This window comes from Trachurus japonicus, chromosome 13 (assembly GCF_045865225.1).
Source record: "Trachurus japonicus isolate A0001 chromosome 13, Traja_1.0".
NCBI lineage: Eukaryota > Metazoa > Chordata > Actinopteri > Carangiformes > Carangidae > Trachurus > Trachurus japonicus.
The window spans coordinates 10,748,130-10,773,745 of record NC_140919.1 but is presented as its reverse complement, the minus strand read 5'-3'; the positions used below and the strand labels follow the sequence as shown (position 1 = coordinate 10,773,745).

The 25,616-nt window shown below is 42.0% G+C and overlaps 1 long non-coding RNA gene across 1 annotated transcript in view; it reads left to right on the top strand.

Moving 5' to 3' along the window:
- LOC146975462 (uncharacterized) overlaps positions 1–25,616 on the top strand; it is a 125,184-nt gene that overhangs the window by 57,546 nt on the left and 42,022 nt on the right. Inside the window, exon 3 of the long non-coding RNA XR_015037441.1 lies at positions 11,987–12,035. This is a non-coding gene — a long non-coding RNA (uncharacterized LOC146975462). The remainder of the gene's footprint in view (positions 1–11,986; positions 12,036–25,616) is intronic.

Genomic DNA, 25,616 nt, shown 5'->3' with positions numbered 1-25,616 from the left:
GGCAGCGGTATCTCCTTCTCCTCAAGCAGCTACAACCACATTTGGCAGATCTGGAAGCTTTTCTTGCCAGTCCCACAAAACGTCTTTGTCCCTCTGCCGCCACTGATCCAATTTGTGCGACGTCTTCTCCCCAAACTTTATTAAAAAGTGGTGAAGAAAGGTGGCCGGAGTCGACTGCATCAGTTTGTGTAATAGTCTGATCGGCTGGTTTGAAGATAAAGTCACATTGTGACTTGTTTGGTCCTAGTGATGTTGTGGCTTTAACATTTTTAGAATAACAAAAATGTGGTGCAGTATGTAAACGATGCGTCCTCGGGGCTCGTGCATGTTGTACATTTGAAAACACGCTGCTTCCAGAAGCTGAGAAACACAACATGGCTGCCAGACGCTGCATTACATCACCGACATTAAATGGTTTTTTGATGCTAACTTTTGGTAACATCCCTCTGCTGTCGGTAAAGATGGACGACGCCTTTGTAACGTCACCCACAGGTTTCTTCTGAGCCTACGTGTAAAACAGTTGATGTATTTATGCAGTTGCCATGACAGAGGAAATTGGCTTTAGCTTAATAGTTGCTTGTGTTTTCTTCAGTCACAGTGTGGATTAAAGATTAAAATTAAAGGTTATTTAATCAACAATCAAATCAACATACCGGTAGGAAATAATTTTCCACCAGGAAGAGGAGCAGTCTGATGCGGCGACGGCATTAAACAGGTGGCCCACACAAGCAAAAAAAATAGTACAAGTGAGACGTTAATTATCACTAATTGAAATTACAAACAAAACAAACCGGTAGATGTGTTGAAGGCGACAGTAGCGTCCAAAAAGGAAGAAGACGTTGGTAACAATTATTAACAATTGTTGCAATTATTAGTTTTGGTAAGTGCACGACGACAATATTCAATTTGAGCAGGGCTCCAGACTAACTTTTTTGACCACCGTCCCGAAATCGTTCCCAAATATATTTTGAACCGTCCCGAAGTGACTGTAGCTATGTCGTCCCAAAAGAAATTTACTTTGGCTTTGTCATCTATAATTATTGCCATAAAAACACTCAGAGGGTTCAGAAATAAACAATTATATTTTTATTTAAAGGTACATTGTGTGAGTTATTCTGTTATCTAATCACGAAAATCGATTATATGGTTCAAAAGTCTGTTTTCCATTAATCAGTAATCCCCCCATCAACAAACTGAAGTGTTCCTTCCAGCTCTGAATGAGCCGTTCATATCATTCATATCTCCATGGAGCGGGTAACGCAGTGAGGAGGAATGGAGCGTTACACTGATGCTGCATTCACCTGCAGTCAGGCAGACGGCCGTCGCTAACAAACCAGATGTCATTTTAGTCACAGAAGTCCAGAGAAAGCTGGTAAAACGTGGGTGGGTCGGGTAAACAATACGACATCGCCATGACAACATATTGTCACGTGTATTGTTTTGCCTCATGCTGACAGACCACTTGTTTACATAGAGTCTTGTTTATGCCGTTACGTGCAGCGGCTGTCGTCCGTCTGCCGTCTGCCCAATTTCACGTGAATGCAGCATGAAAAATACGACTGAGTTTCTTGCGATATTCAACCGTGCTAGATGGGAGTAATTCTTACACAATGTACCTTTAATACAATTCATTCAACAGTATAAAAAATGTAAAAAATTGAACATTGTGGGAGTGAGTCAGTGAGTGAGTGAGTGAGTGAGTCTGTCTTGCGTCTTGCGGCGGGTAAAAGGTAGAATAGCTCTGCTTGCTAGCTAAACTAAAAGCTGACTAATAACAAAATACTAAGTGATTTCATCATATTCTTATAGGGCTACAAGCAGCCAATATTCGATTTCACTACTACTCGGATACCGCCAAGTAGTAGTGCTCAGAGTTTGTTGTGAGCAAGAGTTTGTTGTGTTGCATGCTTGTTTGTGGAAAGCATCGGCTAACACAGCGGTCCCCAACCTTTTTACCTCCGCGGACCGGTCACTGCTGGAAAATTTTACCGCGGACCGGGGAGGGGGGGGGGGGGCGGCGGCGGCGGTCGTTCTCATCGGGGGGGGGGTAGCGTACGTTCTCCTGTTTACATTACATGTAGGCCTACTGTAGCTATAAACAGGACTACACATTCACACAGCCTAGTTTTCTCTTACGTTTACGTTCTTTGTTACAACTCACCATAATATAGTATCACTATAATAATATCAGTCATCCGGGGGTGATGCTCCGTCTGTCATCTCGGTTCCTGTCTACTCTGTCATCTCGTTTTGCTGCTGAAGCTGCAGAAAACTCCGTTTCACAAACATAGCCTAATATGTTTGTAATGGGAGCAGGTCTTCAGTGCTTTTCTGCTTAAATCCAGAACGCAGGGAGATAAGCCGGCCGGGTCCCACACACACACTGTGGAGCTTGGAGCATGTGAATCACCTGTTGCAATGAACCCGTAATTTAAACAGGACTCGTGCTTTTTCTTTTAGAACAGCTTTCTTCTTGTTGGAAGGCGTCGGGTCTTCTGTCGTCTCATTATTGAGTTTTTCCCGGCCCGGCGACATGTGTTTTTCACTCTTTTACGTTTGTGCTTGCCTGTCAATTGCCTGTCAATTGCGCAGCGCTGGGAAGATGCACAAACGGAAGTGGCAACATTTTCAAAATAAAACAACCGGAAGTGTGAAACAGACGAAACAAACAATTTTTTTTTTTTTTTTCATTTTTATTTCATCTTTCTGCGGCCCGGTACCAAATGATCCACGGACCGGTACCGGTCCGCGGCCCGGTGGTTGGGGACCACTGGGCTAACACACCTGTAATTCAAAGAGGCCACGCCCTCAATCATGTCTGTTGGGTCTATGGGGACTTTCTCACTGTCAGAGACTCACTCTAGTGGTCAACAGAGGAACTGCAGCGTCATCAGATCAGTGTTGGCTTCATTTCTTTCATCCCTGGACGTTTCCACTTTGTGGCAACTTGGAGATAAATGAATTTAATTCATCCGCCTCCTTGACTCACTTGGTTTAACCTCCTGAGGACGCGATTGGCTGCTGCGGTTTCCGACTCTCCTCAGCTCTCTGTGGAAGTTTATTTTCCTCTCCTCTCTTTTTTTGGCAACTCTGATAATTGTCCCGAAACCAACCTGTAATCATTTAACGCACTGTACTTGTTTGGAATAATGAAAAAAACAACAACATAAGACTCCCTCACAGCGCTGTCCTAGAAATTTCTCCTCTCTCTCTGCTCTTATGTATTCTGTTTGAAGCCGCCGCCTGACAGCTTCATTTGTGAAGTGTCTCAATTAGGCAAAATATTTCTGCTGACATATCTCGACGCCCAGACTGTCTGACGAGAACATGAAAGCCCAGACTTAAGGAAGTCATCACACACCTCGGCACAGAGAGAGACAAACACACATACACAGTCATGAGTGCACACACACACACACACATATGCAAACACTAAAAATAGAGGCAGCTATCCTGCTAACGCTAGTTAATGCTCCTCACCCCAGACAGCTGGATTTGCATATCTTTAATGTGCTTCTTTTTTCCCTCTATCTCTCTCTCCTTTCCTTCCCTGTGCTCCTCTCTTTCTCTTTCTCTTTCTCTTTCTCTTTCTCTTTCTCTTTCTCTTTCTCTTTCTCTTTCTCTCTGTGCGTCCTTCTGTTCTGTGTGAAACAGTTTGGTCTCTTATAGAAATCCTCAGGAGGGTTTGCAGTGCATGCTGGGAGGGAGCGTTTTGTGTCAGAAAAGCAAGAAAAAAACAGGCTGAAAAGATTTCAACAATTGTTGTAATTAGATATCCCCCCCCACCCACCCACCCCACCCCCCCATTACAGTGGTCAGGCCACTGTAATGGTCTCCATCTGGTCTGTGGAAGGGGGGAGAGAAGAAAGATATTAAGTCCCTGGGCTGTATAAGGGACGGGCCATCTGGGCCGGGCCACTCCCACCGCTCCGAGGCCGAGGCCGCCGCCGCCGCCGCTCGGCCGTCCCAAACCCGGATACACAACCATGACCCCGTGTCTGCAACAATAACAACAATGGATCGTGGCCTGCTTGTCCCATTAAGGCCCATGTGATTCTCCCAATAGTCAGTAAATAGGCGATGTCACCCGAGCAGCTAGCGTGCTGCTGGAGCGCCGCCAGTTGGCGCGGCGCCAATACACAGCGTAGTTATCAAACTCCGGGGACGTGTTGGTCCGCTTCCTGTCAGGCCTCCCCGCACCACGACTGGCAGACTTTACATCCAACCGTGACCCCCCATCAGCTGTCTGTGACCTGCAGCGTCTGACTGGTGCAGCCTCCTGAGGGCAGAGCTGAGGGCACCGACTCAACACTGTTGCTATGGTAACCCTCCTGTTGTCCTTCTGGGGCAAGGAGGGAGGGAAGGAAGGGAGGAAGGAAGGAAGGAAGGAAGGATAAAGGGAAAGAAGAAAGGAAGGAAGGATAAAGGGATAGAAGGAAGGAAGGAAGGATAAAGGGATAGAAGGAAGGAAGGAAGGATAAAGGGAAAGAAGAAAGGAAGGAAGGATAAAGGGATAGAAGGAAGGAAGGAAGGATAAAGGGAAAGAAGAAAGGAAGGAAGGATAAAGGGATAGAAGGAAGGATAAAGGGAAAGAAGAAAGGAAGGAAGGATAAAGGGATAGAAGGAAGGAAGGAAGGATAAAGGGAAAGAAGAAAGGAAGGAAGGATAAAGGGATAGAAGGAAGGAAGGATAAAGGGAAAGAAGAAAGGAAGGAAGGATAAAGGGAATGATGGGAGGAAAGAAGGAAGGGAAAAATTAAGGAAAGATAGATGGAAGGAGGGAACAGATTGGGTCAAAAAAGAAGGAAGAAGTAACGACGAAGGCAAAAAGGATTGTGGAAAGAAGGAAGGGAAAAGGGAAGGAAAGATAGATGGAGGGAGGGAGGGAGCAGACCAGGTCAACTGGATCAAAAGAGGAAGGAAGAAGAAGTAAGGACGAAGGGAAGGAAGGGAGGAAAGAAGCAAGGGAAAAAGGATTGAGGAAAGAAGGAAGGGAGAAAGGAAGGAAGGAAGGAAGGATGGATGGAGGAAGTGAACAGATTGGGTCAATTTGACCCAGAAGGACGACAGGAGAGTTAATATATTAATAACAGTTGTTTCATTACAGAGCTTTATTAGTATTACTTATCAACATCAGACCAAACAACTCCAGTAGCAGTTCCTTTTCTCTTTTGGGCTGAAATCAAAACACTTGTGAGTTTCTTTAACTAGAATCTCTGGAGTTTAATTCAACAACAACATGATGACAACATTTAAACCTTATCACTCTGACTGAGTTACACCAGCGCTGCTCTGCTACTTCAGACTCAACTGGTCGGCTGCAGACAGACCGGGCTTGTGTTTCTATCTAGTAAGCAGACTCTTGAGATGAGGGTTTATAATAATATATGGTAAATACTTGACCAGACCACTCAAACGCTGTTGAACCAAACACAAAACAGAATCTAAGACGCAGAGCCTCAGCTGTTTATTTATCAAATAACCCGCAGTCGTTGAAACGTCTGATAATCTAAACACAGCTTGACTTCCTTAAAAGCCCTGCAAATATAAACAGTCCGTCCACCTAGAGCCAACTGTACACAGTATATTCATTCTTCTCATTTTAAATAAAGTTTCTTGCTGGGAGAATCACTTTAAATAAAGCTGTGTTGTGGTATTTATGGCAGCAGGTATCATCAAACCGAGCGGCTCTGCCAAAGGAGGAAACCTCCACCGAAATGACAGAGTAGAAATCTCTGCTGTGGTCTCAATAATCTCCTTTGGATCACGCTGATAAATAAATCTGATCATAATATCCAGCTCCTCGGTATCAAGGAGATTACAGCTCTGACCAGCGACTTTTCTCAATAACAAATACTGTATACTCTGGTTTGTGATTGTTTTTGAAGATAGACACTGATTCAGAAGTTAAAAAGCTGCGTTCAACAATATGTTTTTATATATATTTTATGTTATTTCTAGTCCCCTCTAATTGTTTTTATTTGGAGGCCCAGCAGGCAGCAGCTCTCAGTATTAAAACAAACAGAAACAATCTGCTCCATGTTGCAAGAGTTAGCAAATCGACTTCACTGCCAGAGCGACATTAGCTTCATGTCAAACTGGTTCTATCTGCAAACGAATCCAGTACAACAAGCAGCGAAGTCTCAACTTTAGGTTGAGGGATCAAATAAGAGCACTGCAAAAACTCAAAATCTTTCCAAGAATATTTGTCTTATTTCTTGTCAAAATGTATAATTTCTAGTCAAAACTAATCTCTTTCCACTTAAAATAACTTGTTTTTAGATAATTTCCCTTGTTTTAAACAAAATTTCACTTGAAATAAGTAGAAAATCTGCCAGTGAAAGCAGGTTTTTTGTGCTTGTAATAAGAAAAACTTGCTCCACTATCAGATTTTTCTACTTATTTCAAGTGAAAATATGCTTGAAAGAAGTAAAAAGTGTCTAAAATAATAAACTGTTAATAAAATAAAGAGATATGTGATATAACCTATCAGTAACCTTTCATTTTCCTAACTGCTAAAATGCTCCTTTAAACCACCAGGATAGGAACCAATGACAATCTGCTACAGCATGTGATGAAATTTACAATAAATGTATTCTTTAACAACATATTGCTCCTCCTGACCCAACTCAAAAGAAGAGGGCGCCTAGGACTTATGGGATCAGGAGATTTAATAAATAAGCAAAAGACATCAGATGATCTCGGCTAAATAAAACAAATGCGTCTTTATCTAGATCAGTACTGAGTCAAAAAGTCAAAAAGCTGATTCCTAACCTCCGGGAAGTAGAAAGTTTTCATTTAGTCTCTTTTATCAGAGTTGACTTTTTCCATTCTGGTACCAACTATGTGACTGGATTCAGAATTTAAGAGCGGTGCTGTTATTCTGGGTTTGACAACTCAGTGCAGGCACAGACCGGTCTGTGCTAATTAAGATAAGTACTGGACCATGAAGAACTTTTCATACCACTGCTGAACAAGAACTGAAATGTTTGACATGGCTGCAGTCACAACGTTACTGGTTCAGCTTTCACTTAATGGGAGTCAATTGATACGTGGCGCTGCAGAGCCCTGCAATCTGCATTTCCCTCCATTTTCTTTTCCCTGTTTTGATATTTCAGCCTGAAGCTCAAGGCTGACTGAGCACAATCAGCACGAGATCCTCCAGACTCTTCCACAGACAGATTGGTTTATTCAGAGGATCTGATTGTTTTGCTGCAGTGATGTAATGCTAAACAAAAACAAAACAAAACAGTAGATGCAGCATTAGCAGGTAGGTTGGCGTCAGCTGAGTAGCTACGCAGAAGTTTAGTCCAAACTATCTGTTCTGAGTGAAACCGAATACAAACACATTACTCGGATACAAACAGATATTAGCAGCGATTGCAACAATATTTTGCCTCCTCTGGGGAAAAAACCACTGGACTAGAAAAGCCAGAGATAGAGTATCCCATCAATTCCCCCAGAGCCGCCACAAACAGCAACAGAGTGGAATAAAGGTGCAGGACCTGCAGGAGGTTACCTGCTGAAAAGTGCTGCAGGTCAGAGGCTGAGAACAGACAGAGACAGAAGTAGAAGAGACAATATGTTCCTCTGAAGCTGGATGCAAGGAAAACGATGTGTTCCCTTTATGTGCAAGAGATTGTTGTTGTTGTACATCTTTGTCCATATCCAATAATTAAAATACCGCACAAGGACCCTGATGTACAAGTTGTCTGAATGAGATCTGAAGGCTTTGTAAATAAGAGTTATGATAAAAATAATAATACTTTTATGTTTTTCAATCTATCTTTTTCTGTAAAACATGGCTGATTCTTTAAAGGGACAACGAGGAGTTTCTCCAGCTGCGACAATAAAAAAGTCATATATTAATGTGGATGAATCTCCGCTACCCACACTTGTTAATGGGCCCATTTTCGATAAATATATCGTTTTGTCTCTATCGTTATTTTGTTATTATTAGTGGTGGCGGAAATGCTGGGCGAGCCGACCAGTGTTTCTTTACTTTCGCGGCGAGTCATGAGAATAACGCCGCCAAATCTACGACGGTATCTGATCGTCTTCGAACCTCTGACTTTAATTCTTGATGAATGAAAACATGAGTCCATCTTGCGCCGGTCAAAGAATTTCACTGTGCGCGCGGAGGCTCATAAATGTAGTGTGAAGACGCTTCACTTTTCCAAAACTCCTCATTGTCCCTTTAAGTTATAGAACAAATGTTGCTTGGTAAGCAATGACTTTCTGAACTAACTAGCTACATTTACACGACTCATTGGTCTAAATTGTTTTGCAGAGCAATTCATTTCCACGCATGAAATAAGAATGTTTTTCTTGGTGAAATTAACTAGTTTTAACGTTCTGCCTCTCTGACACATCAGTTCACCTCACAGCTCAGCTTCAAATCCGTGTGAACTAGTTGAACTAAGTTTGAGTCCTGCACCACATTCCAACCCAGTTTGTTCGCAGTCATCGCTGCAGGGAAATTCCTTTGTTACAACTGCTCAACACTCAGTTTAAAACATTTTTTTAAAAGTAGAGATAACTCAGTAAAACAATAGAAAGTAGAATAAAATAATATCAATAATAAATGTACAGTAAGTGATGTGAAAATAAGAACATGCATAAATGCAAATGTGTAAAAAGTGAAAAAGTAATGAGCACAGAACGGATTCTCCTCGTATCAAGCCTGTCTCCGCCTTTAGCCTGTCTGTCTGTCTGTCTGTCTGTCTGTCTGTCTGTGGTCCGTCTGTCACCCCTGACTTTCCCTCTCGGTGTCACAACAGTCATCCAAGCTCCACAGCCGCTCCGTCAGTGGAGGAACGCTGGGCACGGCGCCAGCCAGGCAGCCAGGGCGCCAGTTGGGCAGTCCATCAGTAGCATTGAAGACATGTTATCCACCCGAGTGTATCCGCCTGGCCCTGATCACCTGTCTGAGCCCTGCTCCCCCTCCTCCCCCTCCACACCCCCCCTTCCCCTCCACTACTCACTCAGGGGGCCCTGGGTAAAGTGGCATGCAGCTCCCTCGTCTTGCTTTATCAGCATGGCACCCAGGCATCCAGCCCACTGCTTTAGGTCTCTTAAAACACGTACGCAAATAAATGAGGAGGCTGCTGGAAATAACTACTTTCTCATCTCCAGCCAAGGTGCCCCGCTGGTCGGGTCATTGTCTTTAAAGGGACAGGGCTCAGAGAAAGTAGACCACTGCTGACCTCCACTCGTTCTTTTCTTAAAGAATACAAAGTCAGCGAAGTTAATTTAGCCTCCGTGTTATATAAAATAGATGAAAGGCTCCACAGAGGCTTATAAGGGCTGTTTGTTTCCTGTTGTGACTAGGTTGCTTTTAACGCCGCGGCTAAAAATATTGCTGTTGCTCTTTTGATTCAAAACATACAGGATTCGCACTGTGTCTTGTCCTCATTCAATCTGCTTCGATATAACAGTCTCTCCGCTTTATGGATCTACTGATATTATTGCTGTTGAATGGTTTGGAGTGTCACTTCAAGGGTCGTACGTTTCTGAGGGGCAACGCAGCTCTCATTAACCTTCTGTAGCCTACACAAACACCACTTCTAGCCCTTTAGCGGCTCTATATGTTGCCTGATTTTCAAACTGAAAATGAAAAAAAAAAACACTTTCAATTGCAATCCTGGCCTTGGCCAAAAAAACCTGTCTATATTAAAAAATAAGACATTTGTAAAGATACAGAACATAACAACACCTGACTTGTGTGTAGATGTTCTTAGCTCTCTGAGGATGTGTAAAGGCCAGATATGGATCGATTGAACACACAAAACACCAGGATGTAGAGGGAGAAGGATGGAGCCACATCCACGACACTTACTAACAGCAATGTGAGCTAGAAGGCAGATAATGTTAGCAATTAAATGGTACTGCCAGGGCAACATAAGCTCCATGTCAAAGTGGGTGTTAGCTAGCAAAACTGAACATTTTTACTAATTCAGAACTGCAAGTGACGACACAAATAACACGAGACAATCAAAGTAAACTTATATTGTGCAGAAGGATGAAAAGAGAGGGGGTTTGTAACCACAATGTAGCTTACTCTGCTAATATAGGCTAATGAGCTAGATGGGCTAACAATGCTGACGAGAGAAGATGCAAGTCTTTGTTTGTGGTTTAATGTATAGGCAACTTAGCTGATTAGCTAAGGATACTTGCATTAGAAAGTGTGTGGGCTACTGTGTTTGCAGTTATAATGTAGCTAACTTTGCTAAGTGCTTGAGCTAGCTGAGCTGATAATACTTTAATTAGTAATATCAAAGATCCTCTATTCTGACAAGATGGCTTATTACAAGCTCCGCCAATGGTAATGGTACAGCTACACTTCCTGTCTCCTAAAGTGGGCGTGGTCACTCGTCCCCACCTCCTGTTGCTGGTAGAGGAAAGTGAGCTATTTAGATTATAGTATGATAACATTAAATATTTACATAATTAGCATTATGAAAATGATTTAGTGCGGGCGTTTGCGAACATTAGTTGAAGTTGCATAGGAGATAGGTGCCAAATGTCGCAAGAGTGTGTTGTTGAGACAGAAACCGGTCTGGATCAAAGTTAATTTTCTCCTGAATTGTCCATTTTCGTGTCAAAATGTTCAGAAGAGATGTATGTGGCTTGTGAAAAATTAGTCCAATATTTACTACAGAGACTATGGGGCAAAAAAAATCAATCATAAATGTGCTCACGTTCACTTCTCCCATCGGAGTCAATCTACTCAAGACCTACTGCTGCTGCTGGTCTCCAAAAGGGGGCGGAGTCTTGGAGAAACCCACATTACACAGATACAGGAAACTGACTCATTGTGGAGTGTCTTGCGTCTTAGCGGTCTTTATCCGTATTTGTAGCAACAATGTGGCTGACTTGGCTAATGAGATCAGCTAGCTCCACTGGTCGTACCTCCACTGAGTGTAGACATTGATATTTTGGGTTACCTCCCACATTGAGCCGGTGACCTAAGATATTTGTTTGTTTTCTGGCCTCACACTGTGGCGACTACTGTCTCAGACCTCAGATCATATTTGCCGCCAATGACTTCAGATGGTAAATTAATGATGATTTCACTCGAAGCGGTTCAAATGTTCCATGGTAAAGTCTTAACCTCCCCGTTGTGCTTAGGACATTTTGATAAATGTTCTTTTTCTTCTTCTTCTTTAAACGCCTATAATTAAAATTGCATCTGCGGTGTTATGGGTCAGATTTAGCCCAGTTGTAATTATGGGTTGTTTATGCAGAGAAATACATAGTAATACATAAACCGGGTTTTTAACTGAAGTGTTTTTAAATAACTGAATAAATTTATCTGAATGACGGATTTACTTTAAATTATTTCAGTATTGTACCTTTAGAACCTGAATGTAATAATGTAAGACGTCAAGTGTTTGCTCTCCATGTTCCTCGGGCAATTTTTTTGTGCCTTGTGAATACAAACTCCTCGTTCTACCTTTCAGCATTTCCCTCTGCAGCTCCGTCCATAATGAATACGAAGTGAATTGTTAATAACAGACCTGACCCCGTGCTGCTGTAGAAAGAAGCGCAGACCCCGCGAGACACTGAAAGCATTGAGGAGTTTCTCTGGTGTCGTTGTAGGTGGAAGCTGAACAAGCTTTGATCAAAGACTGACTGAAGGTCTGCTGAACCTGTTGAGAAATGATCAAAACAATAGTGCCAAGTGAATGGTGAGCTGGAGCTCTGCAGAGCAACTGAAGGTCAAGTACTTCTAAACACCTTAAAGAGTTTTAAACCGAGGAACCGCAGTCGAAATCTTTGCCCTTCTGAACCATCCAGAACTTCTCCATCTACAGTACTTCTCTGGTGTCAGTGTGTCAGTAGTAAAATACTCATTTCCCCTTCTTATACAAGCTGTGTGCTCTGAAATGATTGAGTGGATTTTCAAATGGATCAGTAAATGAAAGATCGTTGTTGTCAGATTTGTGAGTTTTGTTGCAGCTCTAACTGATTGTTTCTGTTCACAGTTGCAGTAATGGAGGACTTGTTGCTGAAGGCTGATAGGACACACGCAAGGTAAGGAAATTACCACCATCACACTCAATAGCTGAAAATTTCTCTTGTCTGTTTTATATCTCACTTTCTGTTGCCTTTTGAGATGGATGTAACACTTTAAGCAGAATCGGCCTTGACTAGCTCACGTATGATCTGCCAAACATGTCAGAGATCAACTTGGGAAGTGAAATGTTCATTGATTTTGCTTACTGGATCAAAACATGCGAAAGTCGATGGCTTTCTTGCTTGAAGTGAACCACCCACACGACGTACCAATCAGAAGCTCGACTGGTTTCACAAAAGATATGCAAGGCTGATCTCCAGAGTTAGAGCGGTCTTATTTCTGGTTTTAGACGAATGAAACGTGAGAACGTTGGACAAAAATACCGCGTAATTTTAGGACCAACCTCGGGATATGTCTGGACTGAGAGTCACAAACAAACTCCCAACTCCTCCTGCAGATACCTACTGCAGTGAGGACCACCACCAAGGAGGCTTTGATGCTCTGATGATCTGTCATTAGGCTTTATAGATGTGTAGCTGAGACACAATGAAGGTCAGGTTTAGAAACAGCAGCGTGCCCATCTACTGTAGTAACGACTGCTGAGCGCTCATGGGAAATGTTGCCCAAGTACAAATAGAATAAAAATGAACTGGTTCATGCATTCATTAATTTCTTGCAACTTTAGTTGAACCTCCTCCAGCCACCAACACACACGCCGTAACATCGTATATGTTATGTAACGTTATCCACCGCTCCATTTATTGATTTTTCACCGGCTTCATTGTAAACAAATACACATGGGTGAGAAGAGCGTAACCAAAACAGAGGAAAAGCGAGCGGACTTGCACAGTTCCCTACTGTCTTCCTGTGTAAATATCTAATGTTACAACATGAAAACCTGCGGCTTATATTCAAGCGCGGCCTATATATATGTACAAAATGTGTTTTCTTTTTAAATTTAGCTGGTGCGGCTTATATTCAGGTGCGCTTAATAGTCCTAAAAGTACGGTACTGTAAATCTTTCAGCTGCTGCTGTGAAACATAGTTCTTCTTCTGACAGGGTTGCAAAAAGCTTTCTGCTCCATTACAAAGAGATACTCAACTCATTCACCCAAAACATGAGAGAGTCCATGCACAAGACCGCTGATGGGTCAGAAAGTCACGGCTGTGCTAAACTAAAAACCCAATTCATGCTGTAAAACTGGTGTAAACTCTTCTGAACTGACCAAAGCTCAGTAACTTGAACTATGTTTATAGTTTATTTGAATCGGTATCAAATCTTGTTGTCCAAGTCATGGGTAAACGTCCACCTGCAGTTTGTTGGATCACACCTTAGTCCACGTCTTTCTCAAACCAGGCTCAGATTTTTTTTGAAGTTCCATTGGAAAATCTCTTCCAACCTGAACTGAGGCTTTAGAAACTGTTCACAGTTCTAACACAGCACACCGATGCCTCACGACCTTGGGTGTGTGTAGTATACTGTGTAGTTATGTGTGTGTAGCCCTATGGTGTTGTACAGTGCAAAGGTTTCTTACCTCACGCCAATGGCATTCCCTGAGAGAAAGCACAGACAGGGTTCGGTGGAGGGCATTAGGAGCCGACACCCTGCTGGGGAGCAATAAAGGCCAAAACAACCAACGCCAAACAGAGCATGTTCAAATAAAAAAAATAAAAAAACACTATTATTATCTGAGTACACACACACACTCACTACTGCTCATTGAAAAACACAATTTCCTTGACAAAGAGGTTGATTTATACTTCCCAGCTCTCACGTTCTCCTGTGCGCTCATTGGTTGAAGACTATAACTACTCGTTCTTCATCGAGCTTCATGACCCACAATCGCACAAATGACAAACAAAACCTTGTGTGGGGCTCTGGAGATGAGCTCCTCAGGTTTAAGTAGAGAGAGATACGTCTGAGACGACCGTTTCCCAACTTAGCCTAGTAATGGTAATCTGGGGAAATACAATTCCAGCCAAAATCTAATTGCGAACAATTCATTGTAGCAAATTGAGTTAGAAATGAGTCCCATGTTAAACACTTAGCTCCGTCCTGTTCATGTGGCTTTTTGTGGAAGGTCTGTTTTGTTACTCCCAGAGTGTCCTCAAGAGAAAGTGACAGCGTTTGTCATTGGTTCACTGGTCTGTGTTTACCAGACCTGTCGCAGCCATTTGCATTATGACGTTTGTGCTGTAAGGTAATGTGACAACGTTATAGAGCTGTGAGTGTGAACCCCCCCGGGGCAGGAGGCCGGGGTGGATGGATGGATGGATGGGTCGGGTATAGGTGTGTAACTCTGACGTGAGACACTACTCTTTATTTTACTCCTCCAACCAACACTATGTTGGTTTGTGTTACGATCGTCTACTACTTCCGGGTAGAAAACTAACATTCGAACAATAGTGACGGACGAGAGTTTCGCTATATATATCTAATTTTTCATGTTACTATATCGCTGTTTAGACTAATCTGATGTTTGTAAAGTCTATAAAACCAATGATTGGACAAACATTACTATTTATGTGTGCACATTTTTGTAATTAGTCATGGTTATCATAGATTAGCTGGGCTAACGGTTAGCTACCTGTTTAACTTTAATAACTCAGTGACTCAATAAACGGTCCATGAAAAAATATTTTCTCCAGCGGATATCTTATGGCGCATTTCCACTAGCACGGCTCGGCTCGATACGGCTCGGCACGGCACGGCACGGCTCGGTTTGGTTGTGTTTCCATACAACTGAGTATCACTAGTGCCGCCGTGACGTCATTTACACGGCGCCGAGCAACGCTCTAAACTCTGTAAATATATAACTTTAGCAACATTTGAAACATTTTCAGGCGAGAAAGTAGTCGTTTAGATCCCCAACGTGTTGAAAATCTGACTAAATACCAGCTGTTTACAATTTTGTTTCAACGAAGTCGGCGTTACTAAAGCTAGCCGTAGTGAGCAACGCACTTCCGGTTATTTTCACAAAATAAAATACCCGTTGCCTTTTATCATAAGGAAAGCCATTACGATAGAATTGGTGCTTTTACTTTGTAAACAGGAAGTGAACCTACCCTCGCTGTAGCTAGCTTTAAACCGCCGTTTTGACTGCTCTCGTCCCGTTAACGGCATTTAACCGTTCAATATGCCTTACCGGAGAGTCTTGCCAGCTCTGAGATCGGCCTGGTTCATTGTAAAACATTTATTTATTGATGTAATGTGGTGTTTTCTGTGCGTAGGCTGACCCCAAGGCAGTGCTGCTCTTCTTTCTAACCACAAACAAACTGCTGCTACAGCCACAATTGTTAGATTTCATCAATGAGACCAACATTTAAGAGTTTAACCAGCCGGTGGTGAACCTCTTAAAAGCCATCGGGGAAGTTAATTAGCGGTCTGTTCTCCTCGGGGTGACGGTGGTAGGCTGGCCGGCGGAGCACGTCAGGAGCCGGGCTGCTGCCTCTGTGGTGTCGCGGTCGCTGCTCGGACCTGGAGCTTCACTTCTCCGAAAAACATCGGGGCAAACTTCTAAACAGCCGTCGTTTGGATAAACTAACCGCACATGGGGATCTAAACAGTTACTTTCTCGCATGAAAAAATATTAAAACTTAATAAAGTCACGTAATAACAGAGCCAGTCTAAATATTAGAAATTCTCTGGTAATAACAGGCTTCAGCAGGAACATTTCTGTTGTCGGTCGTCGCTTCCAGTGACGACACTCATCGGCCAATCAGTGGAAGGCAGTCGGCTGACGTCACGTTTTAGTAACGCTTCGGCTCGCTTGGAACCAGGGCTGAGGTGATACCAAAAGTGTACCTGGTTGCAGGTACTACGTGCTAGTGGAAACACGCAAATAGCGCGCCGAGCCGAGCCGTACCGAGCCGAGCCGTGCTAGTGGAAATGCGCCATTAGTTACAACATGACTGAGCTAACTGGAGTAGTTTCATGTTGTGTCCGACAACAGGAGGGTTTTAACAGCTGACGTCCTGATGTTAGCTTAGCTACCGCCGTTAGCTGTCCCTGTCAGCTGCAGCCACTGATGCTTTCTAGACACTGTGATTCCCCAAAACTGAATAAATACAACACATAGCAACACAAAACACACACACAAATAGTAATGATTCTTCAATCATTTCAGATTTGGGCGTGAAAAAATATGATATATATAGCTAAACTCTCGTTCGTTACTATTGATCTCATTCAAATTACGTGCTGGTTTTCTACCCGGAAGTAGAATGTAAACAATAAGGCGATTCGGTCTATAGAACAAACTCCAAAACTAATTTCTATTGGATCAGTTTCTGAACGATCAAAGACCGAGCTTTGAGATGGATCTATGAAACATCAGAAATATTGGCCAACCGAGTGCGAGATACCACTACGAAGAAGAAGAACTTTAGGTTTGTTCATCCTAGAGGATCAAACTAAAGTACTTTCCGGACTATAGAGCACACCTGAGTATAAGCGGCACCAGCTAAACGTTAAAAGAAAATACATATATAGGCCTCACTTGAATAAGCTGCAGGTTATATTCATAACTATAAATTACAGAGTCATCTTAAAGGTTGACTATGTAGAATTACAAGAAAAACAACAGAAAAAGAATTCCAGCAGTCGATTGCCAGACCGTTGCTAGGTAAAACGGGCCGTTGCTAGGGACTCCGCTCTGATCAGAGGACAGACAGGAGGAGGACTAAGCAGGATATTTACCTTATGTTTCATTTTTACCGTCATTAACAGCATAATAAATTACTTGTAGCTTGTTATAGGGAGAGTGGAGGCTCTCTGCCTTCCACACCGCTGCTGCTCAGAGCCTCAGAGCCTCCGCTGTCACTGCTCTCGTCAAGTTGGAAAAAAAAAAAAAAAAGGAGCTCCGTGGCACCGAAAGTCCGCGGAGATAAACGTGTTTATGACAGATAAGACTACACAAATACACCCATCCTAACATGTATATGATAATCCATTGATCCACCGATTGATTATTAAAAAGGCTTTGTTGAAAACAGACACATATGACCGGGAGGAGGCAGGAAAACAGCGGATATCTGAGCCACGTGTCGGCTACAGGCAGGTACGAATGTAAACAGAACGTTGACAGAAAGTCATTGTCGAGCCCGTCAAAAATATTAAAAATAATAATTCAGACTAAAAAAAATTTTTTTATGGAAAAGCAATACTTTCATTCTGTACCCCTCTAAAGGCCCCATGGATGTATTATTTTTGAAAAAATATAGCTTTTAATAAATATTCTACATATTCAACCTTTAAATTGGATTATCTCCCAAGTATGGAAGATTTTAAAGCTAGGATCAATGACTATTTGACTACTGAATGCACATGTGCTCTCACCGAACACAGCTGGTGATAATAATGTATTGATGTGATTTGCTGTTACTGTTTTAGCTGTTTTTATGTTTGTTTTGTTGATGTTGTCCAAATGTGTACTTTATGTGGACCTACTGTGCTGCTTTCTTGGCCAGGACCCCCTTGCAAAAGAGATTCTGAATCTCAATGGGATTATTCCTGGTTAAATAAAGGTTAAGAATAAGAAGAAGAAAAAAAGGTTTTCATGTTGTAACATATATTAGATATTTACACAGAAAGACAGTAGGGAACTGTGCAAGTCTGGCTTTTCCGCTGTTTTGGTTACGCTCCTCTCGCCCATGTGCATTTGTTTACAACAAAGCCGGCAAAAAATCAATAAATGGAGCGGTGGATAAGGTTACATAACATATAGGATGTTACAGCGTGTGTGTTTGTGTAGTCTTAACCATCATGAACAAAAGATTACGGCTTACGGAGTGCGTTTGTGTCGCGATGTGCAGAGACAAGAGCTGGGAAACCGGAGCGGGGAAAAAAGTAGCGGCTTATAGTCCGGAAAGTACGGTATCTTTTAAAGGGGTCAAAGATTTCCCATCACACTGAGAGCAGCGTTTAATCAGGTGAATCTTGATTTCTTGATGGATCTGATGGAGGCGCCGTGAACTTCACTGGTGCTTTTCCTCCTTCTTGGCTCTCGCCTGCGTCCTCTAACTGAAACCATGTTCAGGAAACAAAGCCAACTTCCTGTCTCCCAGAGTTAAGTCGTGATGGAGAGAAAAGACCCTGACAGTGTTTCTCCAGTAGCTCACATCGACCCCCACTGTTTCTGTTGCCTTTTGCACGTGTCACTTTGAATAGCAGCTTATGACGAGCACTTCTCAGCTCACCACTATTATACAGTCTATATATATAAATATCTATACGTGTTTGTCACCAACACTCTTAACCTTTGTCGTCGTTCACTTGACAGTCGGAGGTTCTCGAGTGTGCGTTGAGCAGATAGCAGCGTTTCCACACATCTCTCTCTGTCTCTGTCTCTCTCTATGAAACTTAATGTGTTTGTTAACGCACCGGGGCTTCGGCGCTTCCTCCAGCCCTCGCTGCCAAACACCTCTCTGTGGTATTGTCTGAGCTGGAGTGCTGCAGCAGCTTTAGAGGAAGAAATCATTGTTGTTCTTGAGGGCTTAAAGAGCCGGAGGAAGTCATTGACAGCGCCGCTCTCCCTCCCTCCTTTCCTGTCTCCTCCCTCACCACCAGCGCATGCGAAATATAAAGTGCATCACAATGTTCCCATATGGCCAAACACACCGGAGAACTCCACACTACTTTGCATGATAAATGATTCACAGTTGTTGGAGTGCTCTCTGCTGATAAATTGGGTTTCTATTATAAAGGGGTTGATATCGACCTTTTCTATATAAGCACAAACGTCCGGACGGTTAGTGCTGTCATGCTTTAAGGACCATAGGAGTGATGCAGCTTTATGGATTATGTATTATGTATTCATTGTTAGACTTTATTACCGTTGTGATGATGAAATCTGAAATAATGATGCATTGGCTGAACCGGTGCGTCTTTTCGGACTGGTCCAAGCTGTGTGTAGAAACAGAGCAGCTTGTTTACGGAGCTCGGCTGCTCAGACCTCTCATTTTACAACCGAGGGAGAAAATGGCAGCGTGCAGCTATACAGAGGAGTGAGGGCTTTGTTTCATTAAAAAAAAAAAAAAAAAAAAAAACGACAGCTCTCCAGTCCAACACTAATAACGTCCACAGTGACAACAGCTCGTCTCATTACCGCGGCTTCGGCGGCGTCCTGTCAGCCCCGGTTGCAGCTGGTTTTACATGGATGTTGTGTTTCCGTTTGGCTGTGTGATGTGATGTACCTTACAGGACTGGAGGTACATTCTGGTCTAATGCATGAATGTCCTACATGCTCATCCTTCCCCCGACCTCCCCCAGTCTTACTTTCCACCTCGCTGCACAAAGAGGACACCACTCCCTGAATTGATGATGAAAGTTGACAAATTGTTGGTGCTAAATATTAACGAAATGCTTCCAGATACTTAGATGGGACAGATTATAAAAGGAGGCCGACAGTTTTTTGGGAGGGGGGGGGTTATTGAAAACCTCTACGTTTGCAGGTAAAATTGGGTGAACCCAGTGGTGGACAGTAATGGAGTAAATTTACTTGAGTACTGTACTTAAGTACATATCCAGAGGATTTGTACTTTACTTGAGTATTAGATTTATTTGGTACTTATTACTCTTACTTGAATACATTTCAAAGACAAATATTTTTACTTTTACTCGAGTTAATTTCTAGGAAGGCTGAAAAGTACTCGTTACTTTCAGGTCTGCTCTATTTTTTCTTTTTCTTTTTTCTAAAATACTATTTAACTACTACTATTACTGTGTTTGTCAAAGAAGGAAACCCTAACCCCTAAAAGCAGCACATCAGTGCAGGTGGTTTCAAAGAGTTCATTCTCAGAAACAAGAGTTAAAAGCTCCTTAAATTAATTTAGAAAAAATTATAGTAATTCATTGATGTGAAAAATAAGAAATTTACTCTTACTCTTACTTTTACTTATAGTAAATTTAAAAGCATGTACTTTTGGATACTTAAAGCAGAAGTAAGTGATCCGGTGGTTTAGGCTAATGCTGCGTTCCAGGCAGGCTTTTGAAACCGTAAATTACAGCTTCAAGTCACAACTTACGACTTTGTAGCGTTTCAGGCAACCCACTCGTGTTTTTCCGACCTGTTTTACCGGTGAAAGTCACTATAACGGCCACTCGTAACTTCTGACCAGTGAACTCGTACCAGATCGAACTGGTACGACTTCACAGGTCGGAAAAACACGAGTTACGGGTTGCCTTGAACACACCATAACAGTCCTCGTCCCTACGTCACCACATTCAGGCGCATCCCTTGGCTGCACACACAGCCCTTCATGCCGTTCTCTCTCCTCATTGGATAAAAACTTGTAGGATACGATAAATGTTTTCTCTTCGGCTCAGAGCAGAGCAGAGGGACTGACAGACCCGTGTTTCAGACCAAACACTCTATGTAAGTGATTGCTGTCGGAAGATATAACTATTTAAGACTTATATTAACACAAATATATCACTTACTTCTGCTTTAAGTACCTTTAAAAGCAAGTACTTTTTTTACTCTTAATCGAATAACATGTCAACTGAGCTACTTTTACTTGTAACAGAGTAAATTTTGACCAGTAGTATTTGTACGCTTACTCAAGTACTGGGGTGGAGTACTCTGTCCATCTCTGGGTGAAACTGAGCGTCCACACGTCGTTAATCATTTTTCCTTGTGCAGAGAAAAATGTGCAGCTTGCATCAGAAAACCTCAGGACAGAGAAACCACAACAGGGTCGATGACAGAGGTTCAGACGTCTTCACAGGAGCGTCGTGCTCTTTCATTCACGTCTGCTGCTGCTGCAAGACTGGAAATGTCCCCCATTTTAAGGAAAATCTTATCTTTTTATCTTATCTTCAACAAACCAGGGCTGTGTTCGAAACCGCATACTTCTCCTACTACTCGTACTACTCATACTAACGATTTGAGTATGCAGTATGTTCACACTGCGCAGTATGCGATTTGCAGTAGGCGAGAAGTTCCCGGATGCATACTAGATTCGGCCGAAATGTTGAGTATACATCATGAGGTCACTACTCATACTCAAACTACCCAAGATGCAACGCAACGTGACGTCAAGGACCGCCTCTTCCTTGCTTTTTTTTTTTTTTTTTTTCTTTTTCTTTATTTAAGTGTTCAAAGTGTACAAAGAGTGTCAAACACTGACACATAACACAACACGAGAGCTGTTTCATATTCAGAAAGACAATGGATAAAATAAATAAATACAGCAAGGATCTCATTCAAATAAGTAGAAAATGAAGAAAATTAGACAAACATAAACAAAACAAAAATAAATAAATATTGTCATGTCAATACATAGGTGTGTAATAATCACTGTTAACAAATTCCATTAAATGTCAGGAAGTACAATAAATACCTTTTCATAGTTTTCTAAAAAAGTTGTGTTCTTCTTATTTTTAACTAAGGCTAGGGATTTATAGAGAGAATTGAATTCAATTAAAAAATGAGAAAAGGTTGGTTTGGAGGTTGCAAACTTTTGCTTATGAATAAAGTATTTACCAAATAAAATGAAAAAATTAACTAAATACTGAAAACTCCTGTTCTTCTTATTTTCATAATAACATATAACATCTTTAAGGGAGAAGCAGTATGACATGTTTACATGGGAGAAAATATAAGAACACAAGTCTGACCAAAATTTCATTGTTACATTACATTCAAAAAACAGATGATTTAAAGTTTCTTCAGTATGGCCACAGAAAACACAGGAGCTGTCCAAATCTATAAATTTTGAAATAATCCCCAGTCCAGAGCAAGTATGATGTAGCGAAGACGGCGGGCGGATCTTCGTCTCAGAGCAGGCAAAACTCTCCGGTAAGGCATTTTGAACGGGCAAATTCCGTTAACGGCACGAGGTCGGTCCAAACGGCGTTTCCAAGCTAGACACAGTGGGGACAGGTTCACTTCCTGTTTATAAAGTAAGAGCACTGACGTCATTGTAACGGCTTTCTTTATGGTCAATTGCAGCGGGTGCTTTATTTTGACACAGCAACCGGAAGTACAGTGCTCACTACGGCTGGTTTTACTAACGCCAGAGAAGTCCGACTTCGTCCGACTAAAATTGTAAATAGGTGTTATTTTGTCATTTTTTCAACACCATGGGGATACGAAGTAGTACTTTCTCGCCTGAAAATGTTTCAAATGTTGCTGAAGTTATATATTTACACAGTTTAGAGCTTAAGTGAAATCAGCTTCAGGGCGGCTGATTTCGGCTCGGGCAGGAGCGAAATGCATTGTGGGTTATCATAGTACGCAGCAGTGTGAACGCTCTGCATACTGTATGATCGATTAGTATGTAGTATGGAGTATGGAAGTATGCAGTATGGCAGTATGTAGTATGGAGTATGTGGTTTCGAACACAGCCCAGGAGATGGTACAAAGTCAAAACAGGAAGTAGTTAAAAGGGGCTAATTATAGAGGTGGAGACAGGTGTGTGTGATCAAGTGGAAACATCTCCAACGTTAAAACTGAAAACACGGAGATGAGTTTAAAAATGTCTGAGAAAGAATTTCAGCCTTTAATCTTTGATTTATGTTTAAAACAGTTTGGATTCAAACAAATGAGCTCAGTTTTATGTTAAAATAAATCTGAGCTTTGTTTATAACCTGTTGTTGCCATGATCTCACACTGACAATAAAACTCACATTTTGTTAATTTATGTAAGTGACTTATTTACATTAGTTATTTAGCTTAAAGGGGAATTGTCATTTTTTACAATCTGGACTTATTTCTAGCATAAAATACGATCATTTACTCACCCAGATAACTGTGGTGTCATTACGAGTTGTTCAGATGAAATTAGCTCCAGCCGAGAGCCGCGTATATCCGTATAATGGAGTCTACAGGGCAGCAGAATGCAGCCTCTAAATAACACATTATCTGCAGAGAAACTCCTTCATTTCACCAATATTTAGTTCTGATAGGCTAGTGCTATTCCCCTCTGAGTCCGGGGTTAGCTGTTATCAACATCCGGGGTCTGTAGGTTGACCTACTGACCTCTGACTGATAATAATCATTCTGCTTCGGCATTCGGGTCAATTTCCAGCGCAACTAGCTTTAGTGAGTCCAGGTTGCAGAGAGGAAGCCTGTGGAAGCTGAACTTTATTTTGACAAGTCGGAAACACGCAGAAATGAACCGTAGGATTAGCGGTAGCAACACGCCGCGCAGCGCTCAGAGATGACATCATCCAGGTCAGAGGTCAGTAGGTCAACCTACAGACCCCAGATGTTGATAACAGCTAACCCCGGACTCAGAGGGGAATAGCACTAGCCTATCAGAACTAAATATTGGGGAAATGAACGAGTTTAGCGGCAGATAATGTGTTATTTAGACATTTAGGGCGCTGCCCTGTAGACTCCATTATACGGATATACACGGCTCTCAGTTGGAGCTAATTTTGTCGGAATTACTTGTAATGACACCAAAGTTATCTGGGTGAGTAAATGATCGTATTTTATGCTAGAAATAAGGTCCAGGTTGTAAAAAAAACGGCCATTCCCCTTTAAATAATGAAAAAGAAGCATCATCATCTTCCAAGCGTTGTTCTTCCACTCCTCCTCTCCTTGCCCTCGTCTTCCCGTTCTCTACTCTCCAGTGCATCGTTCAGTATTCTCCTCCTGCTGTGCTCCCTCCTCCTCCTCCTCCTCCTCCTCCTCCTCCTCCTCCTCCTCCTCCCTCTCTCCTCTCTGCATCTCCATCTCATTCACAGCAGACACATCCCTTCTCCATCCTCCCTCCACCTCTGTTTCTGGCTCCACACGGTTACATTTTGAAGCAAGTCATTGTTCCACATAACAACAAAAAGATCAGTCTTTGACCTTTGGGCTGGAGGAGAACAACATCTCTCTCAAGCTTTTACTATAATAATGATGATGATTTATTAGAAGCTGCAGGATTTATGGTTTTACAAATGACAAATAGAACGTATAAGAGGTTTCATCGGAAAAAATATTTGATGTCAGATCTTTATGTCGATACTGCAAAGTTCACTCCTAAATAAATAAGCAGGAACCTCTTTGTTATTTAATCATCTCTAGTTGTGATGACAGCTGTAATGATGATGCTGTAATGTCTGTGAACACATCCTGTGGCCTTCAGCCATTCAGACCTGCAGGGAAGTGGGGGGGGGGTGGGGGGGGGGGTTGGCAGCACTTGAGTCGAGGCTCCACTGTATTGAGTTGTATCACAGTTTGATTAAAGCTGAATGTGATCGGGACAAACCGCGGCGGCTGCGCCCGCCAGGAGGCCGTTCACCGTTAACGACTTTAACTTCAACAGTCAAGTGGTCGTATGGAAACTGGAGCTCGTGGCCAATACTCCAATAATATATCAATAATAATGGATATTGTGAGATTTTCTCAACATATCAAACATTTTTCATAATATTTTATTAAAGGGATAGTTCACCCAAAATTCAAATTTCACTCATTATCTACGCACCCTCATGTTGTGAATGGATACCAACATTCTTCGTCCAAAAAGACACACCAAAAAACCTCCAAATACCTCCATACAGCTCGTCTGTAATGTCCCTCTTGTATTGAAGCCCCAACATGACAAATTGTTCCGAAAAAAATTAAATAAGTCTATATTTTAAGCTTGTTTGTAGCGGAAGCTCCCAGTGTCTCAGTTCACTGCTCTTCCTGTGTCAGTGCAAATCACGCATGTTGGGGCTTCAATACAAGATGGACATTAGCCTACAGACGAGCAGCATGGAGGTATTTGGATGTTTTTTGGTGTGTCTTTTTGGACGAAGACAGTTGGTATCCATTGACAACCATTTTATGGACAAATACTGCTGCTCGGACCCCCCCGTAACTCAGAGAAGGCACGGAGGACTCTGAAACTTCTCACAGCTCTTAGTCGACATGAGGGTGAGTAGATAATGAGTGAAATTTGAATTTTGGGTGAACTATCCCTTTAATGAATTTATCTCTACACTGGCATATGGAAAGAAAATAAAACTCTGAACTGCTGCTGAGACATAAAGTACAATATTATTGTGTATCACAGTAGATGTGATACATTATGATATTGACATTTGAAACATTTTGTGATATTGTGATACATTTATCATGTTTTTTTTTATTATTATGTCCTAAAGGAAAACATCTGTTTTATATAATAAGATAAAAGTTCTCAGTCTGTTCATCATCAAACCATCACATTTTGTTTTTGTTGGTTTGATCCTTCAGACTTTTTGTGGGTTTGAATCAGGAGGTGTCAGACAAGTTGGACAGCCAGAGAAAACACACTCTGGTGTTCTAGTAACAAAAACTTCAACTTGCGTTTGCAATTAATGCGATAAAACATCAATACTTGGCATTTGTGCTGGCACGCAACATCCTGTGATGGATTCGTCTTGGTACAATATATTACAATAGATAAAAGACAAATACGAATAAAACTCATATTGAAATTATTTGAGCAGATTTTGTGTTCTTCATCCACTGTGATTCATTGTGCAGCTCTGAACTGGACCACAGTGAACAACACAGCTCTTTATGATTGTTGCAGAAGTCTGTGATTATACCAACAGCCTCTCAAAAAAAACATGCAATGAAATATGTGATGGGTGTTTATGCAATTTTATGAGATAAAATTAAATTGCA